The sequence below is a fragment of the Cetorhinus maximus genome, chromosome 33, assembly GCF_964194155.1.
Source record: "Cetorhinus maximus chromosome 33, sCetMax3.hap1.1, whole genome shotgun sequence".
NCBI lineage: Eukaryota > Metazoa > Chordata > Chondrichthyes > Lamniformes > Cetorhinidae > Cetorhinus > Cetorhinus maximus.
In genome coordinates, this window is record NC_135911.1 from 1725201 (window position 1) to 1752425 (window position 27225).

Sequence of the window (27225 nt, forward strand, 5' to 3'; positions counted from 1 at the left end):
TTCTTGCGCACTCGACTATTCACTACCTGAAACTTGAAAATGCCACAATTATGCCCAAGCTCTGCTACGTCCAATGTCTTTCTTTCTGAGATTCTGTTTTTCAATAGATTATATTTTATTGGAACTTATAACTAATGTAACCAGGTGTCACTAATCTAGCCCTGCTAACCTATTAATCCGAATTCCACGGGCTCCTATCTTGCCTATTAAACATTGGTGTTGCACCTTATCAATACCGTTTGGAAATCCACCTTCACTACGTCAACTTGTTCCCCTTCATCCTCCTTACGAGTTTCATGCTCAAAACATTCTAATACAGTTTTCCAAACAGATTTCCCTTAATAAAACCACGTTGACTTACTCTAAACTTACTATGCTCTCCTAATTGCATTTTGACGACTTCCTTCATGATAGATCCCAGCATTTTCCCAAGAACTGATTTTAGGCACAGCAGTCTGTAATTTAACGTTTCTCGCTTCACCTTTCTTTGAAAGCCGTGTTGTCAGTAAATCAGCTTAATGGGGCAGATGTATTTCAGTTCAGGCAAGAGTAAGGTCACCTAGTTGGATGTAAAGAGCGGGTAGAACAGTGTACTTTCTGAATGGTAAAAAAAAAGTGAGAAATGTAATTTTAAACCCATAGGTTTGCTTGACCTAAGGTCAATATAGGTCAGCAAATGAAGTGGTGCATGGGACTTGCTGTGAATTCGGGCGTGGGACGTAGGATTTTTCATGTTGTCTTGTTCACAGAGGGTAGAATTGGAAGATCAGCCCGGCGTGTGCTGGAATCATCAACCCTAGAAGTAACAAATACAGGAATGAGGATCTCAGTAAAAGATGAGCTGAGGCCTGAAAGACGCCATTTAATGCTACACAGGAAAATAAAGCCAGTATTATTGAAAGTGTTAATGCTCAGAGCTCATCTCAGGGCCAAGTGTGACACTACGGCTGGAAACCATCCGGTACATTCTAGGACAGTTGTGTCAGAGCAGGATGGAGTCAGCAGCGGGGGAACGGAGCTTGCCGCAGGGACGTTGTCTCCTCTCTTCCTAATATGTAATTGATGGGGTAAAGGGGCACTTAATTTTCTCCTATGAATCATGAATAAGCGGGTTTATAACCACCTTAAAATAAGGGCTTTCATTTGTCCAGCGCCTTTCACTAACGCCAGACGTCCCGAAGTATTGAACAGCCAATTAAGTGCTTTGCAGTACAGACACTGATATGATTGGAAACACGGCAACCAATTTGCAACCAGATCCAACACAATAGCAATCTGATACTGAACAGATAATCTGTTTATTGAGGGATAAATATGAGCCCCGACATTGGGTTTAACTCAACGTGTATTTTTCCAAATGGCTCCATCTGATGTTTACATGTGCTAAGAGGGCATCCGGTGTCATGTTTTATGGTGTGATACGAATGACGGCATCTCTGATAGTGCAGCCGCCCATCGGACCTGCACTAGGGTGCCTGCCATGATTTTTTTGTGCTTAGCTCTCTGGAGTGGAATTTGAATCATCAGCTTATTCATTCAGCCGATTGCACTAACATCAGAACTACAACTGATACAAGAATACTCATCATAGATGAAACCTGCTGAATAATATTTTAATTTAACAAATAAAGAATTGAAATTAATACATCATTCAAATATTGCTCTCACTTTGATCCTTGCAATCCGTGTTAAGTTTTTCTATTTCTGAAATCAAAGAGTAGAAAGATCTTACAAATGTTAGAAATATGCAACAGCATTAACTGCATGCCCCACTAACCGAGCACTCGAACAGTCTCAATAGCCCATTATGCTCTAACATCTCTCTCTAGATTGACAGAGAAGTTGCCAGTCTAACTGTTGGATTGTATTACTGATGTATTACTTACCACAACTGCCATTCATGGGCAATACAGAGATAAAACCCACTGTGGCACACTTTGACTTAGTGTGATTGGAGATAATCAGTGACATGGCAGTAATTTTACATTGGTCAACCTTTCTTTCGACGAGAATCAGCACAGAGATAAACCAACTTCCATCTCGATCTCACTGATTGTTTGGAATCATTATTGGAATCTAACCCGAACATTCAATTATCAGGGATTAGCCAGTTGAACATCAGGGATTTGCCAGTTGATGGCATTTCACCATCCAGTATTGCTGCCTAAATCGATTCAAAGGGCTTTGCTTATTCTGGCGCGTTGGAACCCTGGTTCTTCTCAATGTGATTCAATCGCAGTGCAACGAGTTGATATTCCTCAGGTATTCCTTATAGTCGTGAAATCTGATGCCATTTATCAGTCGAGAGTTTCTTACGCTTTTCTTCCTGTGCTCTATCTAGCCTATCCCTCACAATCACCAACTTTAAAAAAATTGTGATACGAACTGATATTGCATATCAACAATAATTCGACCCCCATTAGCCGAATTTCAATCGATACCAATCTCATGCCGCTCTCCTTGAGTGGGAGTTGGATGAGGGTTAGAGATTCATCCTACCCTTGCTTGAAGACATACTTCCTGGCTTCACAGCTGAACTACCTCGAGCAGATGTGAAGAATTTTGCACCTTGTTTTGGACTCTATCAGCAGAGTTAATAATTGTGTTCCATTCATATTGCCAGCTCTTATCAGCACTTATCTTGAGGCAGAGTCTGAAGTGACAGCAGCAGCTGTCTGGAGAAAATCCGAATTTGCAAAAAAAAAACAGACCGTGTAATCAAAGTAAAGTCATGAGATGGCTGGTTGGTGAATCTTGTTTTGCTCAGGGACTGAGTCTAAACAGCTGTGTGTTAAACAAGAAAAACATGTTAGCAATGTTAAGTATTAATACCAAGGAGCCAAGTGAGAATCTGTTAGGCCTTAGCTTTTTAATTGTTTTTTATTCATTCATGGAGTGTGGGCGTCGCTGGCTGAGTCAGCATTTATTGCCGATCCCTAATTGCCCTTGAGAAGGTGGTGCTGCGTTGCCTTCTTGAACCGCTGCAGTCCATGTGATGTAGGCACACCCATAGTGCTGTTAAGGAGGGAGTTCCAGGATTTTGGCCCAGCGGCAGTGAAGCAACGACGGGGAAATTCCAAATTCGGATGATGAGTGGCTTGGAGCGGAACTTCCAGGTGGTGTTGTTTCCATGTGTTTGTTGCCCTTGTCATTCTAGATGGTAGCGGTGGTAAGGTGAATTCCAGATGAGTTGAGCTCATCAACATTAGTAACGTTTATTAATAGTGCTATGGTTTATTGGCAGTGGCAAAGGTTTACTAGCAGTAGTAACATTTATCAGCATTGGTAAGGTTTATTAATAGTGGTAAATATTATTGGTAGTGCACTATCACCATATTCCTTGTGGCCATTGTTATCTAGAAACGTATCAACCTCCCTCTTGAGCATTCTGTAAGACTGAGCCTTCACAGTTCATTGCAATAGCGAATTGGAAATATTCACTGCCCTCTGATCTCAGCCCTAAATAGCTTGCCCCTTATTCTGAGACTGTGTCCCCTGGTTCTAAACCCTACAGCTTCCCAGCCGAGGGAACCACCCTTCTGAAAAAAGTAATTACAGGTACTTCTGATGATTCAAAGAAATATAGAGGCAACTATGAGAAGTTATTTAAATGTGCAAAGGGAATTAAAGGATAGAAGTGCATCACATAAAATGTCACACATCGATAGTCTTACCTTTGTTCAACTTCTTCTCTAATATTGAAAAAAAAAGAACATGTTATTTAGGATAATTAAATAAAGGGTCAACAATGATTATTTGTGGAAATCTTAACATTTTGTACTATCATGTAAAATCGGACATTATTTCATTTTTCATGCATTCACGTTGCCAGGGTGTTGCACCTTAATTTTGCGGATTGTGAAATGCCCTTTTGAAGCAATAGGTGCCCGGAAATCAAACACTCACATAAGCGGGGGCAAATATTCATACCATACTAAACTTCTGCTAGGAAGAGGTATCCGATGAGTTCAACTCGTCTGTTATTTTTTGATAGCTTTACAAATGTTGCCTTTGCCAATATTTTTCCAACTTCTGTTTGAGGTACAATTGAATCTGTTCCCAACCCTCTTTCAGGCCATGCATTCCGCTTTACAGAGGTCAGTTAATTTAACGAAATGATATTCCTTTTGGCTTCCTCTACATATGGACGTCCTAACCACTGTTAGCTGTTAGCGTTTGTTATCTCTTGCACTAGGAGATTTGGAGATTTTGAAAACCCCTGTCGCATCTCAACTTGAGCATCTCTGGTGTAACGAGAAGAACCTCAGGATTTCAGGCTGTCTCTGCAACAAAAAGCAACATTGGGAAAAAAAGGATCAGGTGACGACCATGCCACCCCTTGACTCTGTCTGCCATTCAATAAAATATTCTGACTCAAAACTACTTTCCCGGGCGTCACCACCAAACCCTTTGAACTATGACGTGTCCCCTCATCTCAGTACTGAAACATCGACCCCTTAGCAGGGCAATGTGACCTGGTGTTCTAATTCCCCTGCTCAAAACGGCCACCTCCGTGCCTACAATATCAACTCACTTCGATATCACGCATGCTTCCTTAAGGTCAGCTTCTTTTGAAATTACCAGAGTACAGACCACGTCATCACTGGACAGCTCCTTAATCCCAGCAATCAGTTTAAAGAACATTCATTGTACTGCCTTCAATGTGGCTACATCCACCCTTATGTATGGAGAAAAATGCTTTGCATAGTGCTCCAGGTGAGGGCTCACCAAAGCCTTCGATAACTGTAGAAAGACAGAATAATTCCTGTGCACCGTCCCCTTGAAAGTAAGGCTAACAAGGTTTATCCTTCATAATTGCTTGCAGTACCTACAAAATAACTCTCTGCATCTGAACAACCGCATCATTGGTACCGTAGAGCTAAATCGCCTCTGCACCATTTCTCAGAATGTGTTCGTTTTTTTTTCAAATTATAAACTATTATTAATATATTGAGAGTCCCACGTGTACCAAAACTTGGATGAATTTCAGGGACGGTGAAATTTCTGGAACAATGAGCCACAGCTCGCCTAAGGCTCATCTATTTATCTCCCCTGTCATCAACATCTCCATATGACCCAATCCCTAGTCAGAAGCCTAGCCACCTCCACGCTTCTCACACACGAGTGTCCTGCGAAGGCAGACATTACAGGACAGGTACAGACCACTGGCTTTATTCTGGATTTACATTCGCTGCCTTCCTCCTTCCTCCATTACTCACTGCCAGATAATTCTTCTATTTATTTTTCCATGATCCTCAGAGAAATTAAAACACCTTTTTTTGCATTACATGACTAGCTTTCTCTAGAAGAGTGAACAGCGAGAGTTAATATTGTAGAGGTATTCAAAATGGTGAAAATGTACTATAAGGCACAAATAGATTAATGCAATCACTTGTAAGTCAGTCCGAAAAAAACAAAGGTAATAGATATTCAATTCAATCGGAAATTTAGTGGAACCTTCCATGCACAGACGCTGATAATAATGCAGTTAACCTTCTGACATAAAGTTTATAGCACTTTTGTATCTGAAATCCGAATTTACTTTGCATAATTCTGGGGCAGAGATATTATCTGCAGGTGGGCGGTAAGTGTGAAGGATATGCCTTGTCCATGCCAGTTGAATGCAGCACAGAGATTGAAGAACACTGGATATAAATGTCACCGTGTTATGAATTTTATGGGTGTCATTGCACCGAAAGAAGGAAATTTTATACTGAAATTCCTCGATAATAAACGCCGGAAGTGGTGAGCCAGAACACTTTTCTCCTCATTACCTGTATCCCGCAAAAGCTCTGAGGTTTTTTCAATTTCTGTAGAAGACAAACAGGAGCTATTGAAAATCAGCTGTTTGTGACTGATAAGCTCTTGGCGCTATTAGCCATGTTAAGGGGAAAGCGGTCATGGGGGGGAAAGAGATGGGGATGAAGTGCAAATGCGAGAATATGAAGTTTCTCGGGTTAAAGCCGACAAGACAAGAGGGCAAATTGGCGGCATTGCATCATCCCCCCGTTCTATGCCTCGCCCTACTTGAAATTCTGTTTATTAACTGGTAGAAGCGAATATAGGGGTGTCCTGTTAACGCACAGGAAGGAATTACGGCTGGTCTGCGCCCCCGTACGCATCCACTTTCTCAGTGGACAAGTCCAGAAAAGGCGCACATGTGTCCAATGGACCCAACCGTGCAATAAAAGAGATTTTTATAACTGGAGAACAAGAAAGCTGGGGCATTGCAGATGGTTGGTTGAAGCAAAAGGCATTGGACCTGTGAATCGTAAAGCTTTCCAATATGTGGGGTTCCCGTGCACATTGCCTGGGTCTGCTCTAGACTGATGTTGACTTCCTTGATCAGTTACTAACTCAAAATTGCTGCCTCCTTCGGTAATCACAAAGCACATTTAACTAGCGAGCCATCTGATACAGGGGCACTGGTGTTGCTAACATTGCCCCTGCTGACAGTAAAAGGAGGGGGAGCAAAATTTCTGAATGCAAATTTTATCGCATAAATAATCAGCATTCTGAATTATAAGCAATGTGAGCCATGAAAAAAAAGTCGAAATCTAACTCCATCAAGGTACAACAGGCGCAATAACACAATTTCGAACTGGGCCTAAACTAAGTACATCAGATCATCCAACACTGGTCGTAAAAGTAAATCTTCTGGAATGCCCCTGTGAATGAAAGCAATTGAAAAGTGAACTGGACACACGAGATCAGGCACTGTCTGCTTGCTCCCTCGCATAACCTGATTTCTACCACCTGAAAATACACTATAAACAGTTTCTTGGTGACAACGAAAAAAACTTGTAAAGAATAGCTGTTCCATCAAACTGCCCCATTCTTACCGCCAGCACTTTTGTTCAACTTTTGCTCTGATTAAACAACAATGGTGATGATGAATCCCGTTGAAAAGAGCGAAAAAAAGTACCAAACATTAACATTGCGTAAATAAAAGAAAATCAATATAACTCAATGGCAATAATATTAAAATGTTAAATTATGAGGGCTGGTTGCAAACAAACGTGACTTCGAGCGATGGAAAATTAGGAGTGGTCTGATGGATTGTTTTAAAAATTAAAGGAGTTTCATTAATGTAGATAGATAGAAATTATATCCTCATTTGGGGGTGCCCGATTCAAGGGTAATTCCATGAAACAACTTTTCGCGCAATTTGGAATGCAAATTGTTGAGGTCATTTCCATTCAGCGTTTAGTCACTGAGGTGGATGTTTTTTTGTCTCTTGCAATGGTATTAAGGGGTTTGGACGCCATGCAAGCAAATTAGTTATGAGCGTAGAAACAAAACAATTAGGAGCATGAATCGGCTATTCAGCCCTGTGAGCCTGCTCTGCTAATTAATAAGATCGTGTCTGATCTTCTACTTCAATACCATTTTCGTATACTCCCCACTTATCCCTTGATGTTTTGAATTTATAGAAATATACAGATCTCAGTCTTGAATTAACCCAACAACTGAGCCCCCACAGCCTTATGGGGCAGATAATTGCAAAGATTCATCACCTTCCTAGTGTAGAGATTCCTCCTCATCTCATTCCGACATGACCCGCCCCTTATTGAAAGAAAGTTAATGTGCGGCTCAGCCCTGATCGAATTGACTGGGCGGGACAAGCTGTAATGCATTTATGAGATGTTAACACTTCGCTTTATCACCACTTCTTCCACCGGAAACCTGCCATGTACGTCTAGGTATCCAAATAAGTGAACTCTGAACCTGGTACCGCATGGACAGGCAGATTCAAATCTTGCCAAGTAATTTGACGTAGAGTGAAATAAATTTTACGTTACGCCAATTTAGTGAATATAGTATGAATGCCCAGTGTCCGATCTCTCCGCTTGCCCGAAGCGTAATTGGCTGAAGGCCTTCGCAATTTTCCACCAAAGCGAGGAAGGAATTAATTAAGCCGAGTGATTCTACAATCCTGGCTAATCCGCCATTGTTATGTGGTAAATGGAACATCGACTCAATAGATGTGTCTGCTTGAATTTCATGTTGGGTCAGTGTGGAATAAGTAACAAAACATTACTGAGAAATACCTGATTGATTTTATATATATATATTTGCAATTAATGTCCTTCCTGAATGTAGACAGTACTATAATATTCAGCTAATTCGCTTCGTGCAAATATTCCTACCTATCAGTGTCAAAGATACTGACCTCAATGCTTTATTTCCATGCTTTTTGAAGGAAATGAGCATCGTGAGAGATGGCCAATGTTTACTGCTACATCCCTAGTTGACCTCAACCTAGGTCGATGTAGTGCTGCTGTCCTTGTAGGTGGAAAACTAACTTGCGTCATCAGTATTAAGTCGTGGAACTACGGGTTAGACACATCGCCTGACATTAAGTTCTATTCAAATTGGCAGAGCTAAATATGGAAAGAGCCTCATCATTGGGCTGTGCGTTCATCATGTGAGATTCTGTAATATTGCTTCGGACCATCTTCTAGAGAAGGTGTTGCCGCAATGGTGTGAGCCCTCATTACCGTGTAATTTAACCCCACATTCGACGATGTAAAACAGATGTATTGTCTATTCACGAGCGTCAGTGTCTCGCAGTGTGACGACATGTTGACGGTGCACTGGTGATTATATTTTTTAGCCTTCAGATTTCTATTTGGTTCGGCCAGGGGTGGAGGTGCGTGGGGGTGGTTGGTATTGCTGGGAAGTTAAATTTAGGCAATTGTGTTGAGTACAATAACTTATCGGTGGCAACATGTATTGGAAATGTTAGGTTGTAATTATAGGTGCTGCTGCTAAAAGCTATGCCGACTTACATAGACCGTATAGTACATTTTTGGCATTTATTCCTTGATGGGAAATGGGCGGCACCGTCAAGGCCAGCATTTGTTGCCCACCCCTAACTGCCCTTAAACAGAGTGCCTTTTTAGGCTATTTTGGAGGGCAGTCAAGCATCAACAACATTGATGTGGGTCTGGAGTCACATGTATGTTCGACCAGCAAAACGGATTTCCTTTCCTAAAGTACATTATTGAACAAGGTAGGTTTTTATGACATAGTCACGATTACTGATGATAGCTTTATATTCCAGATATTGTTGACTGAATTCAAATCCCACCAGCATTAGCCTGGGTCTCTGGATTATTAGCCCAGTGACAAAACTTCTACTCCACCATCCCAACCACCACCGCCCCCTCCTGCCCCCAGATATGGACTGTTTTGCATAGCTGTACATTTCTGCAACGGGCCTGTTCCCCAGAATAGAACTGAAAACGCATAAATGACAAAAATGTTGCTCGGACCTGCTTTTGTAAGGTGAAGGGTTCATATCTCCCGATAAGACATGCTAAAGCATGAAGGCGTTCTTGAACTCAAACGCAGTTTGAAAATACACTTCAAAATGATGCCTTCTTTTTACCTGCATCTTGCACACGCTGCTTCAGACTTTCTATTTCTGTAGCGAAAGAAAAGAGGCAAATTGTTAGGATGGTGTTTGGATTATCAGTGCAATCAAGAGGGAATATATCAGTACAAATCAGGCTAAGTGATCCCGGCTAGCATTGACACAGGCGATTGAGCACGAGAAGCAGGAGACATTAGCATGTCTAAGTAAGTCCGCCTTCTGTAAAGACATGAAGCACTGGAAGCACTGCTGAAATCACCAGCGGACTGATCCCTGAAGGGAGCTGCATGATATCATGAGAATACGTTAAGGGGATTCCGATTTGTGTGACAATAGCAAGAGGCGTCCATCCTCTCTCTCAGGCCTGTCCTACCAATTCCTTCATGGCTGTTTACCCTTTAGCTCAACTTCCCCTCAATAGCTCCATGTGGGTTCATAGCCTCCACTGACAATCAGCGAGTGATTTCAGATCTCTCACTAACAAAACCGTGAACTATTTGAGGGACAATGTTCCCAATTTCCAATACGATTTATGGGAAAAGTGCTGCTGTTTCCATCCCTGAGTGGCTTGTCTATAATATGGCTATTGTGTTAATTTGGATTTCATTTTCAACAGGAAATGGTTTCTGTTGTTTATTCCTAGACACTTGAGATAAAAGCAAACATCAAATTTGCTCATCCCGATGATTCTTATTCCTTACTTATTTCATGAGTTGTTCATTTGAGTTCCCAAAGTTCTGACCTTCGGAATTCTAGTCTTTAAAATCTGCCTGATTCATGGATTCATTGAGGAAACTGCGAACATTTGGAGGGAGCCTTAAACCTCCAACGGAACCCGATTGGCAGGAATCAGGTAAGTACAAGTTGGGAATCCTATTCACACACCACAATATTTAACTTTGCATTGTTTTGGTAGAGCTCTCTAATAATAAGTGGCAATGCCGAAGGGCTTTCTTGCATTCCGTGATGACACAATACTTGCCGAAACAAGAGATTTGAAAGGCCTTCTATTTGGACAGCTGCAGTCAGTCTGGTGAAGGTCTTCCTCACCCCTCCTCCGCACCCACCCTCACCAAATGGATTTCGAGGATTTCGACACGATGACTATTACGGACGGGCAATAAAGCTGGAAGAGTTTTCTGTGACTCAATCGGGAGGCAGGAAGTGATTGTTCTCCCATTTCATCTCCATGAGAGGTTTTGATTTGAGGGAACACTATGAACAAAAGCGAATGAACAAAGCGCGATTCTGTGTTTCAGAAGTGAACATGAACCTGTAATGAAGGGACTGTATCATAAGCCACAAATCGACACTGCCCCATTACCCACCCGATAGAACATAAAATTAGAAAACAACGCCAGCACAATGGAGGACAAATACTTTCAGGTGATGACAGTTACAATCAAGTCGCCAGACAACATTTAATCTCCATCATTGTAAATACTGGGAGGCGGGGGTGTGGGGAGGGGGGACCGGGGAGGTGGAGGGAGGACCAGGCGGAGGAGTATTTTAATCAGTCATTGAATATGAGCGCTGTTGCCAAAGCTAGAATTTTTACAACACAGAACAAGGCCATTTGTTCCATCGTGTCTCTGCCAGCTCTCATTTGGACCAATTTATTTAGTGCCACTCTCCCACCTGCTCTCAATGACCCTGTAAAATATTACTTTTCAGATTACAATCTACTGATCTCTCCTCTTGAGCGTCTCGATTGGACCTGCCTCCACCACAACCGCAGAGCATATATTTTTAGTTTAATTCATTCCGAGGATGTGGGCTGGCTAGACAAGCATTAACTTCCCATCCCTAATTGCCCCTGAGAATGTGCTGTTTTTCTGCGTTCGTTGCAGCCTGTGTGTTGTTTGAGCATCCACAGTGCTGTTAGGCAGGGAATTCCAGGATTTGACTCAGCCACAAGTAAGGAACGGCCATATCGTTCACGTTAGGGTGGTGTGGTCACTTGGCATGGAAATTGCATGTCTTCCAAAACAATTGCTGCCCTTGTTCTTCTGGGTGGTAGTGGTCCAGGATTGGTCAGGTGTGGCGAAGGAGTTGCAAACATTACTAACCACTCCCTGGATGGAAAAAAAAAATCCTCATGTTGCTCTTTAAAAAAAATGCCTTTTAACTTAAATTTGTGCTCTGTTGCTCACGAGCCTTCCACTAATGGAAAGATTTTTCCCGGCCTAGTCTTGCCAAACACTTGATGTTTGGAATGCCTCTGTCAAATTTCCTCTCAACTTTCCCTTCTCCACGGGAATCAATCCAGATTTATCCACTCGATTTAAGTAACTAAAGTTCATCAAACGTGGGAAAATTCTCGCGAATCTTCTCTGCACTCTTTCGCTTACATGTTTCTTGAAGTGTACCGTCCAGAAATGGAAACAATGCTCCAGTTGAGACCATCTATGTAAGATTTACTTAACATCCTTGCTGTCATTCTCTATGCCCCCATTAATATAGCTTGCGATACTGTAAACATTAAATACTGCTCATTCAACGATTTATGCACATATGCCCCCAGGCCCCTCTGCTGCTACACTCCATTTGGAGTTGTACATTTTTTAAATCTCTCTGCGTTCTTCCTACCAAATCGAATCTTCACTGAAACGTCAACAAGTTAGTTAAAGACGATTTGTACATGGGAAAATAAAATGGGCCAAGATATTGGCAAAAAAAATGCAGAACAACAATGTGAAAGATTACAAACGGTCTTCAATCTGGTGAAGGGAAATATATTCCGCAAAGCGCTTATTGGACTCTATAGGTGAGAAAAAGACATAACGGAGCATTTGCGGGTTTGGAAGGAGGCGAGCATTAAGTACATATGGAGCAGAGGAGTACATGAGATGAGAGAAGACGATGAGCTTAACAGAGAAGTTTTTAAAAAAGAAGGACGAAGATGCGCAATGAAACTAAATTTCCAAGGAATGCAGGGCGAAACAGTTAAATAATTTACAAGCACATTAGAAACAGAATTAAAGTCTCTGGTAGGAGTAGAAGCATTACTGGATATATGACACAAAGCACAATTGACAATAGAGAGGTGGCAGAGAAAAAAAAAATAATTATTTCACTTCGGTGTTTACCATAGAGATAGAACAAGTAGATTTGTAACCGAATTGTGAGATAAGTAATACAAGAATGCATTTAAAACAAACAATAAGATGTATTGCATAACCTCAATAAACACATGGGTGATTAAGTCCATGGTTCGGATGGATTGCATTGATGTATTTTAAACCCCTCGAGTGAAGATGTAGCAAATGCATCCCTACTGTTATGTAATGATTCCTTAGAAAAAGATGCTGTGTCAGAGAACCGAGGAAACAACTACAATATTTACTAAAATAAACAAGTGGAGAAAACATGTCCATGGATTTTTAGATCAGCAGCTTGAACTCCGTGATAGGAATAACAATGAAATGATCGCTAAAACAGAGAACAGGAGAACATCTAGGAACGAGGGGTGTGATAATGAACAGCCGGCATGGATTTCAAATTGGAAAATTTGTGACCAAGGGTATTGAATGTTTTGAGGAGTCAATAGAGAAGGTTGACAGTCTTTGTGGAGTAAGCCAGTAGATATTATACATCTGGGTTTTCAAAAAAAGGACTTCGATATGGTGCCGCATAATTACCTAATAAACAAGGTGAGAGACTGCAAAGCCAGGCAGAAGCGGCAGAATGAATTGTTAGCCACTTCAAAGACAAAAAAACAGCTTGTGTTCAACGTGTTCGGTGTTCAGAATGGAAGACAGTGGAAAAACTTCATCCTTTGCATTGGGACGACTCTTCTTCTTCATTTTGTACCAAAAAGTGGACTTCGGAATGAAAAACACAATCTCTAAATTCGTGGATCACCCCCATTTGGAGGTACAAGGTCAATACTGAGAATGACTGCAACACGTTTTAGGAGGACCCAATAAAGATATAAAATGGGAAATAGTTGGCAAAACCAATTACACAAAAGATAAGTTTGAGGTGGTACATTTTGTTAAGAGGAATTGAGAGGTCAAATATTACCTGACCGATGAAAGGTCAGACATTTTTCATAATAACCCCAATGAGGGATAGTGGACAGAGTTATTGTCAACCTGTTGGTTCCGGGTCAATGTGTCCTGGAGTGTAATTGGACCTTGAACGTTGGAGTAAGAGGCACAGTCACCAAGTAGTGACCCACAAGCCTTCTGATTAAGTCTAGGTGGGGAAGCGGATAAAGGGATATCGGAGTACAAAGGCATCAACCACTGAATGTCCTTCCATGGATGAGGAAAGCCATGAAAAAATGGAAATTAACAATCGGCATTATTTCGAGTAATGCATTTCAAAAGACTGGAAGCTAATCTCAACCTCCGGTGAACTTGATTGGGCCACACTTGGTGAGATGCGCGCATTTCTGGTCGCCATATGATAGAAAAACATATCGAGAAAGCAGAGGGCAAACGCGATTTACAAAGTTGATGCAAGGAATGCATAGGTATACATCATAGGAAAACATTGGAAGGCATAGAAAATAAATGGTCGAACGGTGACTCAGTAAAAACCTTTAAAATTGTGAAATATTTTTGTAGGTATAACACAGAAAGAATGCTCCTTTTTGTGTGGTAAAGCATAGCTAGAACCCACAAAGCCAAGATAGCAACAAAGAAAACTCTGAGGGGATCCAGAAGAAACTTATTCTAAATAAATAATAATAAAACTATGGAGCAGTCTACCACATGTAGTGATGGAAGTGTGTGGTATAGATACATTCAAACGGAAATTCGAGTGGACGTTCGAGTGGACCTGAAGCACCGGCATGGACTGTTTTGGACGAATGGCCTGGTTCATCACCGTATATCCAAGTAATGCATTGTAATCCTGTGGATGGAGTAGCAATAGAATGTGGGAGTACGATGCACACATCACCCAAAGTTTTGACGCCAGTTAATAAGAAAATGTACGTTTATATTGATTATATCGAGGAGAAATTTCATAAAATTCGTGAAAGTTCAAACAAACGGGGCCCTTTTCTATAGAAAAGCACAGCGCAAAGTGTGACCCAAAGTATGTTTTGGCAATGATTAACGCTTTGAATAGTATAGGGAGTGGCACTGCTTTTCATTGTAAGGAAGACATCAAATATAGACAATCAACACACGATAATCACCATGAATTCAAATAGACAACTCTGTGGAAACCCCTTTACTGAGAGTGTCATGAGGATATGAGGTTTGAAAGTCGGTACACAAAGGGGCGGTTGAAGTGAAGAGTATCGGTGCATTAACCGGGAGGCTAGCCATATGATACAGCCTTAAGCTGATAGAGTCATATGAGGAAGTATGGGAAGAACTTTGTGCGCGTAGATGTCATCGTGAACTCGTTACTCTCACTGTCCTGTTTCTATGATGTATGTTCCATATAATTCAATGTAATTGTACGCAACACAGCTTCATTATCAGAGAACTGATGACTTCACGATGGAAATGCAACGTTATATATTTATTTACCTTTGATCTTTTCCTTCATAGTATTTTCTGAAATAAATTTTGTTACCATTAATAACAGGAACAGCCATAAGAGAAGGCAGGTAAGAGCAAAATGAAGAATGGACTCAAGACTAAGAATAGGAGCTCAAGGAATTTTGTGGTGAAGATAAAATAAAAGAGGAAAAAATCATGCAGATGTAACAAGAATAAAAATACATAGATGAAGTCGGGAAGTCCACGCTGAATATGAAGGAAGAAGAGATGGGTAAGAACAAAAGGAAGATGAAAAGGAAGAACAGACATCTATAATGATTATATCAGAGGTTTGCAAGGGGCCAGAAGTTGAAGATGACAGAGAGATTAGGGTGCAGTTAGAGTGCAGGAAGTTACCGAAATAACCAGCGGTCGTGAAAGGATATGACCGGAATTGGAAGCTAGGATGAACATATTCCACCAAGTTGTTGCAATGCTGGAAGCCTCTGTGTATCAGCGAGTCCAGGGGTGATGGACGGGGGCAATTGGTAGTAATTAAGTCACCGGCAGCAGCGTTTTTTTTGGCTTTGCACTGATGGAAGGGTTGGTGGATAGGTCACAACTCGCCCAGGAGAAGATTGGCATAATCAATTTCCTGGAGAGCAAAGGCATTAAATGGATGAGGGTTTCATCAGAATGAGCTGAGGCAGGAGCACAGGAGAATGGTGTTACAAAGGGGGGGGGGGGGGGGCTGCAGTAATGCTGCGGGTGAAGACAGTTATGGAATCGGAAGCTGAGCTTCTGGTCAAACCTGCCGCCACGTTTTCAAAAGGCCCGGTGCAAACTCAGGAAGTTGTTAGGGAGAGGGATTGAATCCGGGACGAGGACGTGGGGAGTGTTGAAAAGCAGAGCAAGTAACTTCAGCGGTCCGAATAATTACGCAGAGAAACTTTCTCATTTTCGGCAGAGTTGGTTGAATGACAATGCAAAGGTAGTTCGTCATCCGCCGGAGCTGGTTCCGGCTCACACTCATGATGACACTGATTCTGTGTTACTAGGGGGCAGCATGCAGATGATTCTTGGGGGACTTCCTCAGTTACTTGCCTAGCACAGGAAGAGAAGTTGTTGAAAAAGATTTCAATGTGGGGAGGTCAATTTATTGACCTGAAGAAAATGTTATTATTTTCTCTCCCTTCTGCTTGCAACAGGATCGCGATACACCGAGGAAATGACGAACAGAACTACAGGGACCATAGCTATGTTATTTCCCGTATTGAAATATGTAATCAAGTCTTTCCACTGACCTGCGTTCTTAAGGGCCGGTTTTAGATTTTCCAGCTCTGAAAAATCAAGGAGTGGTCAGGTGGGTACTATCCTTGCCTCTGGGACAGCGCGTAGTAAGTTCGAGTACCACGTGAGAGACACAAACAGATAGCACTGTTCAAACACCCGGAATTGATAGCGTGTTGCATTAACGATGGTGCCTTCTTTCAGATGAAAGGCTGAACAACGTTTCTGACTCAGATGGATGCAAAAGGAGCACAGCCAGGAATTTAAAGCAAAGCGATCAATTGATGTTCTGGGACACTCTATTACAAAAAAAAAACATGGTGAAACAAAGTAATTTATTCGTCCAAGTAGCCAATTCCTGCCTGTGGAATGACGCTGTGCGCCAATTGGCTACTGCCACTCTGACTAAACTTCAACAGCATTTATTACGACATTTAATGACATATTTGGCTCTTGAGCGGCGCTGCTTAACTAAAAGTGCTTTCGTTATATGTAGAAATTCCAACATTTGGGTTTGGGGCGGGGTAGGGTGCGGTGGTGGTGAGGAGGGTGTGAGATGCTGGCTCGGGGAGACTGGAGATTTCGACAACAATTTATTAAAGAAAGCAAGTTCTATGAATGTAAAACGACAGGTATATGAAGATAAGTTTGCAACTTGCGGGACTGGCCAATTGCAGTTGCAATCAGGTGGTTGTTACACAATCTGCTTAATTCATGTCCTAAAGGCCCTTAATAGGCGAAATGTTTCAAACAAAGCTTGTGCACTCTGTGGTTAATTTATAACTGAAAATCAAAATGACAATGAAAACAACATTCGATGGATGCGCAAGGAAATGGACTATTTAGCCTAACGAATTGCTGTCAGGGTATGCAACACAAGAGACAATCCAAAACTCCGCCATTTTCCTCTGTAGGTTTACTCTTATTTATCCTCCGTGTTCCTTTGGAGTGTCTCCAGAAATGCTATAATTGTTCTAATGGGAGGACTTTCGATATTGTAACACCTGATTCGGTAAATAAGCCTAAAACGGTTATCTGACATTCTTATTGTATTCATTGGTGACTTTTTTGGCGGGGGGCGGCGGGGAGGAGGTGGTGGTGGGGGTTAGAGGATAGGGGTGGGTGTGGGGTGGAGGGGTGGGGGGGTGGTGGTGTTGGGGTGGGGGTGGTGGTAAGGGACTGCGATAACCCTTGTTTTCAAACAGCCAGCAAGCAGGTGCATCTCTAGATAACCCCTGCCAAACGCTTTCATAACAAAAAGTGCTCCATTGCATTGACCCTCTGCCTTATTTCATCTGAGGAAGGAAGCCCTTTCCTGTTGAGACTTGCCTGATACATAAACACTCTCAAGTCCGGCGTTATGTCTTTTTCCAATGATATACCACAATGACCTTTTTCATAGCCTTGTTAATCTCGTTTCATCCTATTCATTATTTGTGAACCTGAGACAGAGTTTAATTTACACCTTGCTGGGGAATGACAGATGGGCCTTCCCTTTCGCTCTGCATTTTCTGTCTTCTGTTTTACCGTATTGCTTGAAGATTCTTATAACGAATTGAAGTGAACACAGGTCATCTGTTCGAAATGGGATAGTGGCATCTGTGTAGAGGTAGGGAGATGGCTAAATGTAGAGCCGAGGGGGGCGGGGTGTTGGAATGTAACTTCTGTTCATCACAACAACTACCAGTTGAGGATGGGCAATCGATTATAAACTTCCCCTGACTTTGTTTCTCATTGGCCAACATAAATGAAAGGTGTACCATATATCAGAAGCGCAACGGGCTCCACATTTTTCACTAGTTGAATTTCACCTGTGAACTCTACTTTCAAAGAAGGCAGAAATTTCACTTGGATGGCAGTTCAACTCCGTGTGATATCTTCCGCCTGATATCCACTTCGTTTGACTTTCAACTGTCACATCATGAATGATGAACGACAGAGCGCACACAATAAATGGAAGGTCTACTAGGTGAGTTTAATGGTTAATTGGGCTGCAGCTGATAAGTAGAACCTCAGGCAATTCATAATTTTATGTTGGCAGCGGTTAAAACAAACACAATTATATTCTGGAGTTCCCAGTTGTCTATGTGTATGAAGGTTTACGGCCCTTTGAAGAATGAATAAATTAAGGTGCAGAACAAAATAGACTTCTGTATTATGCACAGGGGCTAAATTAGGGGGGAAATGAGCAGGATTTGAAATGGCAGTTTTGTTTTATACCATCATTACCGCCAGGATATCCAAAACTAAGGGAAAGAACGGTGTTTCCTCAGTTAAGAATAAATGCAGGTGTATTTTTTTTTATCGAGTTTGAAAATGGTTCTGGCCTGGAGGCGATATCGCTAATGTTTCCCATTATATGCTCGGACTGAAGTTCAGCTCCATTATCGCCAATGGGATTAAAACTGTGCGTGTTATATAACTGATGTTGATATCATTATTATTTGTCTCGCATTTCCCACCAATGTCTAATGTGACGATCAAACCTATACAAATTGTTACCTTTCTCTTTCTTGCTAAACTTTTGTTCTGGAAGGAGACGAAAATTTAAGATTTATTGTGTAGAGCAGAAGATGAAGTTCAGTTCCAACGAGGAGCATGGACGAATGATTTGCACCATTTCAGCATCTTCGGATATAATTGGTAATGCATTGAATCTTCAAAGGCTTTATCACTTCATGAGAGCATTATAAAGAAAGCACAATTTATTTCATGCGGTTTCGAAGATAATAAAAGACCCAGTGGAAGGAATATTTAAATGAACGGTCGGAATTTTGCATTTATGATTCTACTGTTGATTTTTCTTCCTATCAGTAGGGGGCATTACCGACTCTGAACCAGGAGATGTTGGTTATCACTCCTATTCCACAGAACTTCAGGACATAATATAAATTGACGTCCCTGGCGTCAGTAATTCATTATGGAAGCTCCCTCTTTTCAGTGAGATATTAAACGATGTCCTGTTGGCCTTCTCAGCTGGAAGTGAATGGCCCCATAATAATATTAGAAAATTCATGGCACATCCCCTTTCTGTCGTGGTTAACATTTATCGCTCAACAAATATCAGCATTGAAACAGATTAACACCGCTCAGAGTTTCATTGCTTTTATATCCCATTGTTGTGCATTTCAATAGGAAATGTACCTCAAACGTACGTTGTTGACTCTGAAGCGTGTTGGACGTCCTGATGGATGCTCCGTCAATGTAAGAGCGTTATCTATTAAAGCTGTTATCTTTAGATTTGGTCATTTTCAGTGCGGAATGTTATGGCAATTTAAAGTAATGACCATTTAGTATGCACTTAGAATACGTTACAGTGCATGAGGGCCCGTTTTGTTCAGCGAATTTTAATTAACATGGACCATTTTCTGCAGAAATATATATCTCAAGGACCATCCTTCCTTTGAAAGCATAAAACGGTTATGCAATCGTGCAGACTTAAAATTAGCACACAACATTTCCACTGTTTTCATGACAGCCTTAATTCTTCAGTCAGTGATCAATGATTGAATGGATAGATAAATCTATTTCTATCACAAAATTATCATAATTCGAAAGTCGTGCTAGATCCAGCGTTGACCCAACATTCTGTCCATTACCAAAAATAACTTCTATCCATATGCTATTTCGCAGCCCTACTCCTCGGGTACAGAAAATTCTTCTGAATATGTTATCTGCTTTTTCCTGATTATCATGCGTTCTGACCCAACTTTTGGGTTAGCCAACAATTGGAAACATATTTTTCCCTGGCTACGCTATCGAATTGGTACATAGTTAAAAGAAAAACTCTATCCGGTGACTTAAACAACTCTATCCGGTCACTTGTAAGTGTTTGTTCGCGGGTCATATTACTTCAGATGAGTGGTGTCGACACGGTTGGTGATTTTTAATTAATTTATTAGAAAGCAGGAGTTTAGATATTCTGCATCCGCTAAAAGACATACGACCTGTACTGGTGAGAGTAGATTACGGGTGCTGGACCGGATGTATAATATGGGAGATGCAGTGGAATGCTGATTTCCATGGTTGGCAGTTCACTGGTCCCAGGCCGGACAAATGGAAGGATGAAGCTAATCTTAATCGCTGGACTTGTGAACCTCTCGTGTTTATTTGGTTTTACTGAGATACCCGACATGTTGGGGAGGAGGCAGCATTGTTACAACTGAAGAGGTCTTTCCGTGCCCGAGGAGATCTTTTCTCCTCTTGAAAGCCAGTTTCTATACTTGATTTCCGATGGTGTTGAGACCAGCGCAGAGTCAAATGTCAATAAGAAAAGGACAGATATTCAAGGCATCCCGTTCCATTTCCGTTGTCTTGCAGCTCATCACTTACTGAGCATCCTGCTTCATTTTTATTCATACGGCTGGTATATATATGAGCCATAGGACCACCCCCTTGTCAGGTCATGTGAAGTCTTGTTTTATAGCCAGTGCGACAGCAATAATGTCCTTTGTTTGTGAACACTTGATGTTTTCTTCACGTGAGTGCGTGAGAGAGAGAGAGAAATAGAGAGAGAGAGAGAGAGAGAGAGAGAGAGAGAGAGAAAGGCCGACACTTTCCAATACGTTTCTTAAGATTTTTAAAAGGCTTATACAATACTCATCCATCCCTTTCCCAGGAATCATGCTTTCATTATTTCTGATTGGTATAATTTCGCGGTGCTGATATAATCTTTCTGACACTTTAATCCCTTTGCAATGCCTCTCACCCTATTTATGCTATGCTGAATATTACATCATACTGTACGTGTCCTCTAATAAGGTTTCCTTTCAAATGCAAGATAGATTTTTCTATTTTATATGCCCACAAATTCACTCCAGCTCTTTGTTTCCATTCATGTGAAATTTATAATCTGTTCTTCCACTATTAACCGATTTGCGAGTCTGTACAATTGGACTTTAGCGATCGACAATGAACAGTTTTCAAGGGATATTGGGGAAGTGTTTAGTTTCCAGCAAAATGTAACACATTACACTTAGCTATGTTCGGATAAGTTTCAATCTGCCTGTTCAGCAGATGCATTAAGGTCTTCAAATGTGTTGTTTCGTTCTCCCTCTGATTAACTGTTCACCAAACTTGCATTCGTCGATAAATTTCAAAGTGGTGCTTCTGTATACCGCGTACGTGTTGTTTATGGAAATGCAGAACAATAGTGTTTCCATTCCCCGACACTTGTGGAACACCGCTTCTGAATATTTCAAAAATATTTTTCAATAGGCGCTTATTGATCCAATTGCTCATCTAACCCACTGATGCACTTTAAAGAAATACTTCATTTCTATAGCACATTTCCTGACCTCTCGAGGTCTCAAAATGCTTTACATTCAAGGAAGTATTTTTGAAGTGAATTCACTTATGTAAATTGGAATAGACGGCAGATATTTGCATACAGGAGGCTCAGTCTAAAAAGGGATTGTGATAAGCATCAGCTAATCTCTTTTTGTGACGGGGACTGAGGGATGGAGATTAATCAAGACACCAGGTACAACTCAACTGCCATTCTTTAAAATAGTGCCATGAGATAGTTTAACTCCACCTGAGAAGGCAGATGGGGCATTGGTTTAAGCTCTTACATTTAGCATCACATCGTGGTCGGATCAGCACTCTCTCAGCACCGCATTCTGCGTGTCTACCTTAGTTTTATTGTGGTCAAATCTCTGGAATGGGGCCGTCCCTCAATATCGTTTGAGTCAGAGGAGAAAGTCACTCTTTCTTGCTGCCAATCAACGTCACTTGAGGAATGTAGTTGACTTGACACCAGATGGTTTTACGATAGATGGCTACAGTGATGTTGGGAATATTAATTTGAATCTCTCAGCATTACCCAGCTGCGATAATGACCACGCTCGATAGACCATTCACAAATTAGTGCTGCTATTCTGAATGGACGGAAGAGAAACCAAGATGTAAAACCGAATATTCCGATTAACCAGACATCATTAGCAACATGAATCTTACACAATGGTATTCGAGGCTTGATAACAGGGCGTGTAGAAGAAAGTAATATTGCACGGTAAGGTCAGCACGGGATTATGGCAGGGAAGTCTTGTTTGACAAATCTTTTGGAGTTTTTGCGATTGGTAGAAATAACTCCAATAAGAGGGTAGCATTGGATTTGGGGTATTGGAATGAAAAAAAACAAAGCTTGATAAGGTGCTATTGGATGCTGTTCATCAAAGTTGGCGCTAAAGTGATTGACCATACTGCCTTTGTAACCAGTGAGGGTTCCTTAACTGTTTGAAAAGGGACATTTGGAATCTATAGGTTATTTCGCAGTTGGCAGGGTGTAATTACGGCATGTCAAGAGGACCATTGCATGTACGTTACCTTTTAAAAAGCTATATGAAGTATGTCGAATGAAGGACAAGTGTTCAATGTACTGAGAGTCTCTCAAAGCATTGCACCAGTACCTAGTCTACCATTCCAAAATGAATCAAATTCCAGGTTGAATTCCTCTATGAAAAATGTCGGATGTACAGCCGTCTCGCCCCTATGATATATTAGGATGCAATTTTTCAATCTTTCCTCCACAGAGCAGTCTGCCTTCGAAGAATGCAAAAAGAGAGAGAAAAAACTCTGAATATAATCAATATGAACAGTGTAACGCCAAAAGCTGAAGCACAATTCTGTCAGTGGTACAACATCCATGTCTAGTGTTAGGGAAAATTAAACAGCAAACATAGCTAATGATCTTATAACCTTAAGACTGCACGGGTACTTCGCTTATCTAGTAGCCTAGCCCCGCCGCTTAACTACAGCAAAAGGTTAAAATATTGTACGATATTCGTATGGTTAGGTGTAAGAAGCAGATGTCAGTGTCTAAATGTCAGACACACAGCGACACAATACACATATGGTTTATGCGGTTTTTCTCTGTAATATAAATACATGACTGACCTAATTGCACGAACTCTATAAATTGCCCATGTCCACTCTTTAGTCAACCCTTGGGTGTTGGCAGCAACTCTCAAGTAACTCCAACATATATACTGCAATTAAATTTCTGAACGTGAGACACAGACTCGGTGTGCAGATTCCATTGAACCTCCACAACATATAGTGAAATAAATATATGTTATATTTCAGTCATGGGATGTAGCCAGAGGTGGAAGTTATTTCCCATTCCGATTGCCCTTGTGAAGGTTGTGTTGAGCTAGCCTCTTGCACCGTTGCTGTCTGTGTTGTTAAATTAGTGCAATTTTGTTGTTGTGTAAGGAGCTCCAGGATTTTACCGCAGTGATGGTGAAAGGGGAGCGAGATGTTTCCAAGTCAGAATGGCGTGAGACCTGGTGGGAGACTTATAGTTTCATCCCCCCATGCACCTATTGTCCTTGTCCTTCTGCGTGGTAGGAGTCGATGAGATAGAAGTCGATGACATCTCTAATATTCAAGAAAGCATGGAGATAAAGTAGGAAACTTTAAGACATCGGTTATTGGCTTAATGCTAAGACCTATAGTTAATAATATAACATGTATTTATGGCTTATGAGGCTGGGATAATTGAATAGATTAACAGCTGGCATAGAGTGCAGGAGTAAATTGGTCATTTTCGTGTTTGGCAGCAGTAACTAGCAAGAATAAGTGCTTCAACATCAGCTATTCATAAGCGTTAATGGCTGAAATGATGGATTTAAGACTATTTTTCGTTTGTTTATGATACAGCGTTAGTTGGAAAAGAGCAGCTGTGAGGAAGAATGGAATAACATGCAAATTATGTGAACAATTGAGTGGAAGACCAAACATGTGAATGATTGGAAAGAACGAGGAGCAATGTGACCTTATTCATTTATGGTGGAATAGGAAACAAACCTATTTTGTAAATGGTGAGAGACTGCAAAATGTTGATGTTCAACACATTCTATGTGTCCGCATACTCAAAGTACAGAAATGTAACATGATGGCACAGAAGGTAATTAGATGAACAAATGTCATATTAGTATTTTATCTAACTGGTTGGTGTAAGTGAGTTGAGATGACCTATTGCAATTTTATAGGTTCTTCGTGAGGCAACACCAGGGGCGCTGTGCACACTCGGTTATTTTGCTAAGGAAGACGATATTTGCCTTGCATTGAGTGCAATGCAAGCTTGCAGGATTGAAAGATTCGATGGAGGGGTTATGTTGTGCGTGATATTAACTTTTTGACGAATAGGTAATGATTGCATTGAAACACCTACAATTCTTAAGGTAGATGCCGGGACAACATTTCTGCATTTCGCAGAGTTTATAATGGCAGATTATGGATTCAGAATGACGGGTAGGTCATTCAGTAAAAATAATAGAATGACCGTCTTCCCTTAAATGCTTGCGAATGTTTCAAAGTCTCTCCTACACAAATATATTCACGGCTGGGAATTATATATTTTTGAATGCTAAACAAAACAAGGGATGTGTGAGCCTTGTCAGAAAATGTATCAGTGCTCGGAGATCCGTATTGAGTGGTGGTCCAGTCTCGTTGGCTCCTATTTCCTATGATCTTACGTTATCAAGTTTGTCAATATTCAATTAATTGTCCATCAACATAAATCTTATGTGATTTGTTAATATCTGATTGCAATTTGCTGTAAGCCTCGTACTTTCAGTTTTCAAAACATTGGGATCCAAGAAGAGGAGAAGGTTGCTCAGCTCCACTTGCAAGTTACATGTTTGCAGCAAACTGAAGCTAATATGTATCCTAACTTTATCTACTCACTTTAATTCTGCAATACAAAATACAGTTGACAAATTAATACCCACAATTCTAAGTTTTGTCATGTTCTCAACTGCATTTTAGCCAAGAACTTTGTGAGGGAATGCTTCATAACATAATTATTTTACACTCTATATTCTTACGTTTCTGTTGCATTGGTGTGGAATCACGCACAAGAACTTGAGAACATGGGAACATAAGAAACAGGAACAGGAGTGGACCATTCGGCCCTCGAACCTGCTCCGCAATTCAATAAGATCAAGGCTGACCTTGTGTTTCTTTTCCACATTGCTATCCACCCCAGCTAACTTTTGATTCTCTTGCTTGACAAGAATCTATCTACCTCTCCCTTAAAATCTATTCAATGACCCCGGCTCCACCCGCTTCTGAGGGAGAGAGTTCCAAAGTCGCACAACCTTCTCAGAGAAAGAAAAAAAATCTCCTCATTTCTGTCCTAAAAGTGCGAAACCTAATTTTAAAACAGTGCCCCCTAGTTCTGGACTCACCCACAAGAGGAAACATCCTTTCAGCGTCCACCTTGTGAAGGCCGTTCAGGGTCTTGTATACTTCAATCAAATCGGCCCTCAGTCTTCTAAGCTCCAGCGGAAACAAGCCCAGTCTGTCCAACCTTTCCTCATAAGACAACCCACTCAGTCCAGAAGTCAACATCGTAAACCTCCTCTGAACAGCCTCTAATGCACTTACGTCCTTCATAAATAAGGAGGCCAAAACTGCAGCCAATATTTGATGCGTGGTCTCACCAATGTCCTGTATAACTGAAGCATAATATACTTACTTTTATGTTAATGATCTTAAATGCCTAAAACCAATCACTCCAAAATCTTTCATAACGAAGTGAATACAATCCTCATCTATGCTACCTGTTGTTCTGATTTAACTTTGATATCCCCGGATGCACTGCTGTGAATCGACACTGCTGCCCATTCATGTGTAACATAATTCCCTGTGGTTCTGTTAAAATAGAGAACCCCATGTGCTATCTCACCAGAGTTCTGTAAAGTTTCCTCGCAATTAACGTTCTTTTACGTTAAATTCATTTTTAGAAAAAAGCCACTCTAGAATTATACTATTAAATGTGGTGCATACCTGCCCATTACGTGTTAGTCATATCTATACTTGGACGATTAAATCTCTCTGATCACCCACTATTCCTAACTTCTAGCCTCTTATAAAGTTATCCAAGTCCTATTGCTTAGACACAACGAGAATGATAGAATTTCCACAATGAAACCCATCTCTCTGTTTTGCCCATTTTACTTAACCTTTGACTTTTTCCTTTGCAACGTTTTTCAGGTACATTGTCTCCTATGCCACAGAACTGTATGCTGTCAGCAAAATTATGTTTGCATTTCCCAAAACATATCGTTTTCCCTGGAGGCTTTGTGGCGCATCGGGTAGAGTCCTTGCCATTGAGCTGGAAGCTTTGGAACGATGTTCCGCTCCAGGTCTTAAGGGGCGAGGAATGGCCATTGTGGCTAAAAGAGGTGGAATATCAACTTTTAAATCCTTTCAACACACGCCAATGGCAGACGATAAGAGCGGGTGATTTTCCTGCTCAGCCATGTGATGGTAAGAATATTAGAGCCGCTACATAGATCCGGACTGCAACAAGCATACACAAATGCATGTTGCCAAAGCAACTCTGTGTCATTGCGGTACCGCTTTGCCTGGATGTGAAATAGATTGTTACGAAAACGACTGGGTTCCATCCACGTTCCGGGCTGGAATTGCCTTTTTGACCTTCCCATTGTGATGCTTGTGGCCTTGGGGAGGTGCTACCTTCAGGCAGAGAACTCAAGAGGCTGCACAAATTTTCATCCTTCTAAAGAAGCAGATATGATAGCGGCAAAAATCTGTGGCCCCAATAGTGAGTATTAGTTGACTTGACGTGTGATACTTTGCTAATATCAGTGCTATCCTTAGAACTTTCCTCCACCTGCTAACTGTTAAGGTATTCATTATCCCAGATGTTGTCTCCTTAGTTGCCGTTAAGTTCAGTAAACAGCACGCATAAATACTCGTTTATCTGCTCCATTAAAGCAAAAACATGAGACATGATGTGAAACATGGATCTCAATTAGATCACCACTTAGTCGTACACACTGAGGGGATACCAGGCTGGAGTGTGCGTCCCACTCCCATAATTTCAAACTTCGAGCCGCGAATTGTTTATCTCTCACAATTAGCGGCCGCTATACTTTTGAAATGATTACAAACAAAATATTTTTCTATTGACCTTCGTTTTGCAGGTTGCGTTTCAGAGTTTCTAGTTCTATGAAAACGAGAGAACAAAACATTACAATCGTTCAAATGTTAACATTTGAAATCTTAGAGGAGTGAATGATTGGAGGAAAAACACAGAGAGGAAAAACGAGAAATAAGGAAGGTGGGAAAGGAAGAAAG